Source organism: Salmo salar, chromosome ssa10 (genome assembly GCF_905237065.1).
Source record: "Salmo salar chromosome ssa10, Ssal_v3.1, whole genome shotgun sequence".
Taxonomy (NCBI): domain Eukaryota; kingdom Metazoa; phylum Chordata; class Actinopteri; order Salmoniformes; family Salmonidae; genus Salmo; species Salmo salar.
The window spans coordinates 104,305,828-104,316,850 of NC_059451.1; the positions used below are offsets into that span (position 1 = coordinate 104,305,828).

An 11,023-nucleotide genomic window follows, 5' to 3' on the forward strand; every position below is an offset into this window, starting at 1 on the left:
AAAAAAGTGTTTTTATTCTATTTGTACTTATTCTGTCATTTTATCTAACATCTCTCATTAATTTAGACATTCAAAGATTCCATGGCCAATGCACAAGTCTTAGTTCCGTCTCGTATCGTTTCCGGTAGGACCAATAATAGAGTGGCAAACCATTTCTGACAAACATCCGTAGTGCAGACCTGTGATAGCGTCGTATCTTGGAGGTGTGAATGAGGTCTCTGCTGAGTTTAAACAGACCTACCGGCTTTAGTTGGATGACTTCTTTAAAACTTCGTCTGGCACGGTCAAATTTTCTTCGCTCTGGTATTGTCGTCGTGGTTAGATACTTCTCCGCTGTTGTTATGGACGACATGGGTCTGGCGGTCAGTCGTTCTCCGCTCGAGCGCCTCGAATTTGACAATGTCGCACTCAAGAAACTTCCACTGGATACATCAGAAGAACCTGGGCCGCGAAGGGTGACAGGAGCCTGTTTCTCTCGAGTAAAACCACAGCCAGTGGTCAAGCCCAGATTTGTGGCCGTCTCGAATGATGCTTTAGCTTTGCTTGGGCTGAACGCCATGGAGGTTCTGAACGACCCACTGGGTCCAGAGTACCTGAGCGGCTCCAAAGTAATGCCAGGGTCCGAGCCTGCAGCGCACTGCTACTGCGGTCACCAGTTCGGGTCATTCGCCGGACAGCTGGGGGACGGGGCGGCCTGCTATCTGGGTGAACTAAAAGCTCCAGCAGACCAGTGCCCCGAGCTGCTGCGAGAGAACCCCAGTGGCCGGTGGGAGATTCAGGTCAAAGGAGCTGGACTGACGCCCTACTCCAGGTTGGACAGTATTGCATAAGCATGACTAGACAGTTCTAAAAATTCTTTAGCTAGTGAATCTGTTTCCTCAGTCAAATTCATCAGTTTAAATACAGTTGACTATCATTGTAACTTAGCCTATGAAAATGTGCTAATGTTGTTGAATACATTACTATCATACTTTCTCTTCCATTCTCAGACAAGCGGATGGGCGTAAGGTGCTGCGCTCCAGCATCAGGGAGTTTCTGTGCAGCGAAGCGGTGTTTGCTCTGGGCGTGCCCACCACGAGGGCAGGGTCGCTGGTGACCTCTGACAGCATGGTGGTACGGGATGTGTATTACAGCGGGAACCCCCGCAAAGAGAGGTGCTCTGTGGTCCTCCGCATCGCACCCACCTTCATCAGGTGCATAGCCTATCACATGTTCTCAGTCTCACAGTTATGGCAAATTACTTTAAGGAACAATACTAAAACGTGTCACTCTGATCATTGTGTTTGCGTGCATGCAGGTTTGGGTCCTTTGAGATCTTCAAGGCGACTGATGAGAACACAGGCCGCCAGGGCCCCAGCTACGGCCATGATGCGATCAGAGGTCAGATGATGGATTATGTCATAGAGACCTTCTACCCAGAGATCCAGCAGAACCACACTGACAGAGTGGAGAGGAATGTGGCATTTTTCAAAGAGGTATAGTATAAACACCACTAGATTCAGTGAAGGATTCATTATGTTAAAGTGAACAGTAATGCTCTTAGGCTTTATGAACTTGAAGGATATCCTTTTATGTCCTTCATGAAAGTAAAACTAATTTGACTCAAAGCAGACTGTAGGCCTACATTTGAGCGCTCTCTATCCTTGACCTTTTTGTCATGGATCCAAGAACACTGTTATCCTCTTATCCTGTTAATCTGCTGTCGATAGAGTGGGACGCTGTCTTAGCACACACTGTGCTATTAATGAATTTTATAATGAAAAATATTATTTGACCACCACAGCACAGTATATAATCCCTAAATATGTATTGCCTAACCCAGCACCTAATAAAGAGGTACATTTAAAGTTTAAACTACTAGACCCAAGTAATCTTTTCCTTCTGTTCTGACACTGGTGCGTGTTTGTGTGCATGTCCCTGACTGGTAGGTGATGCTACGTACAGCTCGGCTGGTGGCCCAGTGGCAGTGTGTGGGTTTCTGCCATGGAGTCCTCAACACAGACAACATGAGCATTCTGGGACTCACAATAGACTATGGCCCCTATGGCTTCATGGACAGGTACATCATACAGTACTCAGCAGCAGTCCATCTCTTCCACAGCAGTAGCATTGACTAGCATGGATGGCTGACCTGCTTTATTTTATTTTTATTATGGCCATCTTCAAACTTCAACTTCACTTTTAATGTACTTGTTACTGAATCCAAACAAGAGTCTGTCTTAACACTGCCTAATTCCCCCTCTATCTTGTCTGCAGGTTTGATCCTGACTTCATCTGCAATGCCTCAGACAACTCAGGCCGCTACTCCTATCAGGCCCAACCGGCTATCTGCCGCTGGAACCTGGCTCGCCTGGCCGAAGCCCTGGACCCAGAGCTCCCCCCAGGCCGGGCAGAGGCTGTTCTGGACGAGTACCTGCCCCTCTACAACACCTTCTACCTGGGCAACATGAGGAAGAAGCTGGGCCTGCTGAGGAGGGAAGAACCGGAGGACGAGATGCTCATCACTGAGCTGCTGCAGACCATGCATAACACAGGTAGGGAGAGAGAGACATACTCACTGGACAGTTTATTAGGTACATCCATCTACACTGAACAAAAATACATTGCCTGTTTCTTGAGCTGAAACAAAATGTCCTAGAAGTGTTCCATATGCACAAAAAGCTTATTTCTCTCCAACTTTGTGCACAAATTTGTTTACATCCCTGTTGGTGAGCATTTCTCCTTTGTCAAGATAATCCATCCACCTGACAGGTGTGGCATAGGAGAAGCTGATTAAACAGTATGATCATTACACGGGTGCTCCTTGTGCTGGGGACAATAAAAGTCCACTCTAAAATGTGCAGTTTTGTCACACAGCATAATGCTACAGGTGTCTCATGTTTTGAGGGAGCATGCAATTGGCATGCTGACTGCAGGAATGTTCACCAGAGCTGTTGCCAGATAATTTAAATGTTAATTTCTCTATCATAAGCCACCTCCAACGTTGTTTAACTAGTATGGGCTATGTGGGACACTAGCGTCCCACCTGCGGGACACAGCCAGTGAAATAGCAGGGCGGCAAATTCAAAACAGCAAAAATCTCATAATTCAAATTTCTCAAACATATAACTATTTTACACCATTTTAAAGATACACGTCTCCTTAACACAACCACATTGTCCAATTTCAAAAAGGCTTTACGGCGAAAGCAAAACATTAGATTATGTTAGGACCGTGCCGAAAAAATAAAGCCACACAGCCATTTTCCAAGCAAGGACAGGCGTCACAAAAACCAGAAATACAGCTAAAATTAAGCACTAACCTTTGATGATCTTCATCAGATGGTACTCATAGGACTTCATGTTATACAATACATGTATGTTTTGCTCGATAAAGTTCATATTTATATCCAAAAAACCCATTTTACATTGGCCCGTGATGTTCAGAAATGCTTTTCCTCCGAAAACTTCCGGTGAATGAGCACATCAATTTACAGAAATACTCATCATAAACGTTGATAAAATATTAAACTGTTATTCAAAGAATTATAGATAAACATCTCCTTAATGCAACCGCTGTGACAGATTTTAAAAAAAGCTTCACGGGGAAAGCACACTTTGCAATAATCTGAGTACGGTGCTCAGAAAACAACAGCAGGCAATACAGATACCCGCCATTTTGGAGTCATCTTAAATCATAAATATCATTATAAATATTCACTTACCTTTGATGATCTTCATCAGAATGCGCTCCTAGGAATCCCAGGTCCACAATAAATGTTGGTTTGTTCGATAAAGTCCATTTATGTCCTTTTTGTTTGCGCGTTCAGTAAGCTACTCCACATGTAGGAAGCGCGCAGAAAATTTCACGTCAAAAAAGTTATATTTACGTTCGTAGAAACATGTCAAACGATGTATAGCATCAATCTTTAGGGCCTTTTCAACATAAAACTTCAATAATATTTCAACCGGACGATTCCAATGTCTTGAAAAACGTAATGGAACACAGCTAACTCTCACGTGAATGCGCGCCAATGAACTCATGTCCACTCCTGAGTCTACAACTTCCAACTTTCTTTGTTCGCTCTCTGTTCACCATAGAAGCCTCAAACAACTTTCTAAAGACTCTTGACATCTAGTGGAAGGCTTAGGAAGTGCAAAATGAACCCTAAGTCACTGTATACTGAATAGGCCCAATCTTGAAAAACTACAAACCACTTCCTGGTTGGATTTTTTCTCAGGTTTTTGCCTGCCATATGAGTTCTGTTATACTCACAGACATCATTCAAACAGTTTTAGAAACTTCAGTGTTTTCTATCCAAATCTACTAATAATATGCATATCCTACGTTCTGAGCCCGAGTAGTTAGCTGTTTAATTTGGGCACGTCATTCATCCGAATTTCCGAACACTGCCCCCTGTCACTAAAAAGTTAAAGAGAATTTGTCAGTACGTCCAACCGGCCTCATATCCGCAGACCACGTTTAACCATGCCAGACCAGGACCTCCACATCCGGCTTCTTAACCTGCGTAATCGTCTGAGACCAGTCACTGGACAGGTGATGAACCTGTGGGTTTGCACAACCAAAGAATTTCTGTACGAATTGTCAGAAACCATCTCAGGGAAGCTCATCTGCGTGCTCGTCGTCCTCACTAGGGTAAATGCTCACCTTCGATGGCCACTGGCACGCTGGAGAAGTGTGCTCTTCACGGATTAATCCCGGTTTCAACTGTACTGGGCAGATGGCAGACAGCGTCATGTGTGCAAGCAGTTTGCTGATGTCAATTTTGTGAACAGTGTCCCATGGTGGTGGGGTTATGGTATGGGCAGGCATAAGCTACTGACAACAAACACAATTGCATTTTATCGATGGCAATTTGACTGCACATAAATACCGTGACGAGATCCTGAGGCCCGTTGTTGTGCCATTCATCCGCCGCCATCACCTCATGTTTCAGCATGATAATGCACGTCCCCATGTTGCGAAGATCTGTACACAATTCCTGGAAGCTGAAAATGTCCCAGTTCTTCCATGGCCTGGATACTCACCAGACATGTCACCTGTTGAGCATGTTTGGGATGCTCTGGATCTACATGTACAGCAGTGTGTTCCGGTTCCCGCCAATATCCAGCAACTTCCCACAGCCATTGAAGAGGAGTGGAACAATATTCCACAGGCCACAATCAACTCTATGCGAAGGAGATTTCACGCTGCATGAGGCTAATGGTGATCACACCAGATACTGACTGGTTTTCTGATCCACACCCCTACTTTTTTTTTTTAAGGTATCTGTGCCCAACAGATTAATATCTTTATTCTCAGTCATGTGAAATCCACAGATGAGGGCCCAATGAATGTATTTCAATTAACTGATGTACAGTAACTCAGTAAAATCTTACAACATGTAACAATTTCTGTTTTATTATTGTTCAGTGTAGTACCAGGTCAGACCCTCCTTTGCCTCCAGAACAGTTTTTTTGTTTGTAACACCATTCTTGTTAAACCCTAGACACTTGTGCGTGAAAAGCCCAGGACGGTGGCCGTTTCTGAAATACTAGGTCTGGCGCGCTTGGCACCGACGATCGTACCACGCTCAAAGTTGCTTAGGTCACTCGTTTTGCCCATTCTAAAGCTCAATCGAACTGTAACAGAATGCCTGTCTGCCTGTTTTCTATAACAAGCCACGGCCACATGTCTGTAGGAGCGATCCATTTTCGTGAACGGGGTGGTGTACCTAATAAACTGGCTGGTGAGTGTACATAAAGCTATGGGGAATGATGAGGGACAAACAACTGAGGGGTGTGCCGCAGAACACTCAGCACTGATGCATAGAAAGATGACTCACGGTCACATCATTCACACAGAACACATGTTGCCAGTAGAAGACAGCTATGACACTGACCAAGCATGACTGATTTAATCTCTGATCCTTCTCTTCCTGGACACTAGGAGCAGACTTCACCAACACATTCCGCTGTCTGAGCCAGATCCCCTGCCCCACTGCGGGAGATGGGGAAGCAGAGGAAGGAGTCATCAAAATGGCCAAAGACCTCCTCCTGGAGCAGTGTGCCTCTCTGGAGGAGCTGAAGGCTGCCAACAAGCCCAGCATGGACCCACGGTGAGAGAATATATTGACATGAGCAATGAGAACACAGGTAATGGTTTGTTGGAGCTTCTTGTTCTTGGGTCATTGAAGCTGTAGTAGAGCTTTAGAATTTGGTCAATAATACAGTAGTGGACATAGTTCATTGGATGGACATGATCCTCTGACCCAAGTTTGTCTATTATAGTCCTTCATCTCTTTCCTCTGCCTCTCCCTTCTATTATTATATTTTTTTTTAGATCACATTTTTGACATTTTGCATTAAGATACCACTCTCCCTTCACCCTTCAGTGAGTTGGCCATGCTGCTGCAGTTGGCCCAGAGCAACCCGTCCCTGTTCCAGATGATATCAGACCGGAGGACGGTGGCCATGCAGCTGGAGAAGCTGGGCAGGCTGAAGGAGCTGCTTGAGGCTGATGAGGTAGAGGTCAAGGCCAAGCACAGGGAGGACTGGGCCACCTGGATCACCTCATACAGGCAAGTGCTTGTATTTTTAAAGCATCTCAGAAAAAGTCCTAGGAATCCTGTTAACCTGTTTTAAGACAACACAAACTCCCAGCTCAGGGTAGGTTTTAGGATCTTGCTAAGACACTGCTCAGACAAACTCTGAGCCAGGAGTAAAAATAAACTCACAAAAGTTTCTCCGCTAGTAATCGCAACAGTTTGAGGTACCGCAAAGGAAAGGTAGTGATGACACTCATTGACATTGTTACAAATGATTGGAAATAACCAATCGCGATGAGGCATGCCAGCTGTGAACGCTATAGCACGCTTCAGACAACCACTGTGAATGTGACTGTACATCAAATGTTGCCATGGTAAAATGTTTGATATAATTTTTGCCTGACATGATCACTTTGCCTACTCTTAATTGTTGCCGATGTGATTGCACTGAATCATACAGTATGATGGTTTTTAAAAGCGGAATTTTGATAATATTACTGCTATATCAACACACTCGTCACTCCCGTTCAACAACTTTAAATCGCTTTGGCACAGTAGGCATCAAGTTACTTGACAATAATGTTGCAGAAAATGTTTGAAAGGTTTAGAATTTTCACCGAACACAATCAAAGTTAAAATAGGACCTAGATGCTTTCAATTGCCCAAGTTATAGGCATTTAGGAATATATTTTTAGCAATGTGATATTGCTCTCCAAAGGGATAACTTTAAATAACATAATATAGGTTGATTTAAATCATGTATTAGTCTAGTGGTTCTAAGTATTTAGGCATATGATGTGAATTAGGCCTCATGTCAAATCATTCTCAAAAGATACTGTTGCATGTAGGCCTAGATTGTTTATAGGCTGAGCATATCGAATTATCAAAACATTATTTTAACAACTCCGAAGCAATTGCCTGTCTATGGTGCAGGAACCACTGACTCGCTGCCCTTTTCTATTATCAAAACACCTGCTGTTAACTCCTTAACAGGTTAGGATGCTTCATGAGGTCTCCTTAATATCTGTGACTAGGTGGGACTCTTATGACTAAAGAGGCTTCATGCATATCTTTTATTTTTACCCATAAGATTAGGGGTAAAATGTCTCTTCTCAATAGTTAGAACTAATTCTCTACTCTGAGATGCTTTGTGGATACAGCCCCAGGTCTTCCTGTCATAATCATTATGATCCAAAAGGCAAAACTGATCCTAGATCAGCACTCCTATTCCACGCAGTGAATACAGGCCCTGAATTGAACTTGCCTTTTTCTCCAACTCAGTGTTTGACACTATATGAAGGTAACTCTACCACCAGATATATTGCTTTAGAAATGTAGCATTGGGAGAAGGAGAGGATGAGAAGGGAAGGGAATAAAAGCTTAGAAAAAAGCAGGTTGGTCTAATGTTTGCAGTAGAGGTGGTGTTAGTCGCAGTTATTTGACTATGCCAGCCCATCCTCTCTGAACACAGTGGGGGGTTTCATTAGGCACCAAATGGAAGAAACCTGACATCGGGAGGGACTAACTGCATGCTTGTTTTTGTTCTCCGTTGCAAAGCGTTTTTCTCAGGTGTGCCCTAATGAATCTAATTCTGTGTTGTGACTGGTGCAGGGAGCGTCTGGCTAGGGAGGTTGAGGGCCAGAGTGACGTCCAGGCTCTGCAGGAGGAGAGAGTGAAGGTGATGGATGGCACCAACCCACAATACGTACTCAGGAACTACATTGCCCAGAATGCAATAGAGGCAGCAGAGAACGGAGACTTCAGTGAGGTCAGTCTCCGATCAAGCAATGATGTCACCAGAACAGTAGGATTCTCAAAAGGAAGGAAAAAACATGCTGTCTCTGCCTTTACTTGCTTCTCTGGATTTCTCTCTCATGGTTTGATCTTTCTCACATCTCTCTGTGTCATAGGTCCAGAGGGTGTTGAAGGTTCTGGAAAAGCCTTTCTCTACCCAGCTGGGTCTGGATCAGCCGAGCTGGCTGGGCCGGGGGGGGGGGCGGAGGGGCAGAGGAATGAGGAGGAGGAGGCACAGCAGGGGGCAGAAGCAGCATCATCCCGAATGCGTGTTCCCTATGACAGCAAGCCCCCCGGTTTGGGCCAATGAAATCTGTGTCACCTGATCTTCGTAGTACCTTCCCTGACAGTCAACCCACCTAAAGTTACAAGCGAGTCACTCAGTATTTTCTTCACCTCTGTTTACCTTTACCTCTCCACTCTCTCGCTTTACTTGGGTGGGTAATGTCAAGGAAAGTACATTTATGAGTTAAGATGCTACTATGTCAATCAGTCAGTCAATAGAGGAGAGGATGTGTTAAGAGTTTTAGCAAATTTCAGAGTACAACCCCAGAAATTTGAAATCACACCTTTGATCCAAGTGATAATTACATTTATGGAAATATCACGTCTTTAGTAGAGCTATACTCTTAATACAGATACATATCCCGCTCTGTAGATCTGCGTAGCCTATTGGCTGTCTGGTTATGAATGACGGCCCAGACATCCAGTCCTACAGTGACCCGTCTGAGTCTGAGAGACTAGGAGTATCACCTTAATATACCAAATATCATGTGTGTGTAATGTGTCTGTATGCGTGTGAAAGGGAATGATTGTATATGGAGATTTACATATCCTCTGAATCGTACAGAATGGTTCACATATGTCTATGTGACTGACTGAGCCGCAAATGACTTAGCACACAAGTATAACATAATTGGCTAAATTTACACTACCGGTCCAAAGTTTAGAACACCGACTTATTCTCATTTGCATATTAAATCATAAAATATATGTGTATTTCCCATGGTTTTCTTGGTTGACAATAGCAGTTTTGAAGCTTCCTGGAAAATGTAGGCAATACATAGAATGTTATCATGACCTACAACAATGTTGTGGTGTTCTATTTGTGCAATGAAGCACTAAGTGGTCAGTGTTATGGCTGCTATGACATATATACACTACTGGTAAAATGTCTTAGAACACCTTCTCATTCAAGGGTTTTTATTTATTTTGACTTTTCTACATTGTAGAATAATAGTATAGACATCAAAACTGAAATAACACATATGGAATCGTGTAGTAACCAAATAATTCTTGAACAAATCAAAATATACTTTATATTTGAGATTCTTCAAATAGCCACCCTTTGCTTTGATGATAGCTTTGCACACTCTTGGCATTCTCTCAACCAGCTTCACCTGGAATGCTTTTCCAACAGTCTTGAAGGATTTCCCACATATGCTGAGCACTTGTTGGTCGCTTTTCCTTCACTCTGCAGTCTGACTCATCCCAAACATATCAATTTGGTTGAGGTCGGGGGATTGTGGAGGCCAGGTCATCTGACGCAGCACTCCATCACTCTCCTTCTTGGTAAGATAGTCCATACACAGCCTGGAGGTGTGTTGGGTCATTGTCCTGTTGAAAAACAAATGATAGTCCCACTAAGCCTGAACGAGATGCGATGGTGTATCGCTGCAGAATGCTGTGGTAGGCATGCTGGTTAAGTGTGCCTTGAATTCTAAATAAATCAGACAGTGTCACCAGCAAAGTACCTTCACACCATAACACCTCCATGCTGTACGGTGGGAAATGCATATGTGGAGATCATCTGTTCATTTACACCGCATCTCACAAAGACACAGCGGTTGGAACCAAAAATCTCCAATTTGGACTCCAGACCAAAGGACAAATTTGCACCAGTCTAATGTCCATTGCTTGTGTTTCTTGGCCCAAGCAAGTCTCTTCTTATTGTTGTCCTTTTAGTAGTGGTTTCTTTGCAGCATTTCAACCATGAAGGCCTGATTCACACAGTCTCTGAACAGTTGATGTTGAGATGTGTCTTTTACTTGAACTCTGTGAAGCATTTATTTGGGCTGCAATTTCTGAGGCTGGTAACTCTAATGAACTTATCCTCTGCAGCAGAGCTAACTCTGGGTCTTCAATTCCTGTGGTGGTCCTCATGAGAGCCAGTTTCATCATAGAGCTTGATGGTTTTTGCGACTGCACTTGAAGAAACTTTCAATGTTCTTGACATTTTCCGTATTGACTGACCTTCATTTCTTAAAGTAATGATGGACTGTTGTTTCTCTTTGCTTATTTGAGCTGTTCTTGCCAAAATAAGGCTATGTTCTGTATACCCCCCTTGTCACAACAACTGATTGGCTCAAACGCATTAAGAAGGAAAGAAATTCCACTATTTAACTTTTAACAAGGCACACCTGTTAATTGAAATGCATTCCAGGTGACTACCTCATGAAGCTGGTTGAGAGAATGCCAAGAGTGCAAAGCTGTCAAGGCAAAGGGTGGCTATTTGAAGAATCTCAAATATAAAGTATATTTTGATTTGTATAACACTTTTTTGGTTACTACATGATTCCATATGTGTTATTTCATAGTTTTGATGTCTTCACTATTATTCTACAATGTAGAAAATAGTAAAAATAAAAACCCTTGAATGAGAAGGTGTTCTAAGACATTTTACCAGTAGTGTATATATGTCAT

At 43.4% G+C, this 11,023-nt stretch overlaps 1 pseudogene; it reads left to right on the forward strand.

Moving 5' to 3' along the window:
- Positions 1 to 128: 128 nt before the first annotated feature.
- Positions 129 to 9,313, forward strand: LOC106561403 (protein adenylyltransferase SelO-1, mitochondrial-like; annotated as a pseudogene).
- The last annotated feature ends 1,710 nt before the right edge of the window (positions 9,314 to 11,023 follow it).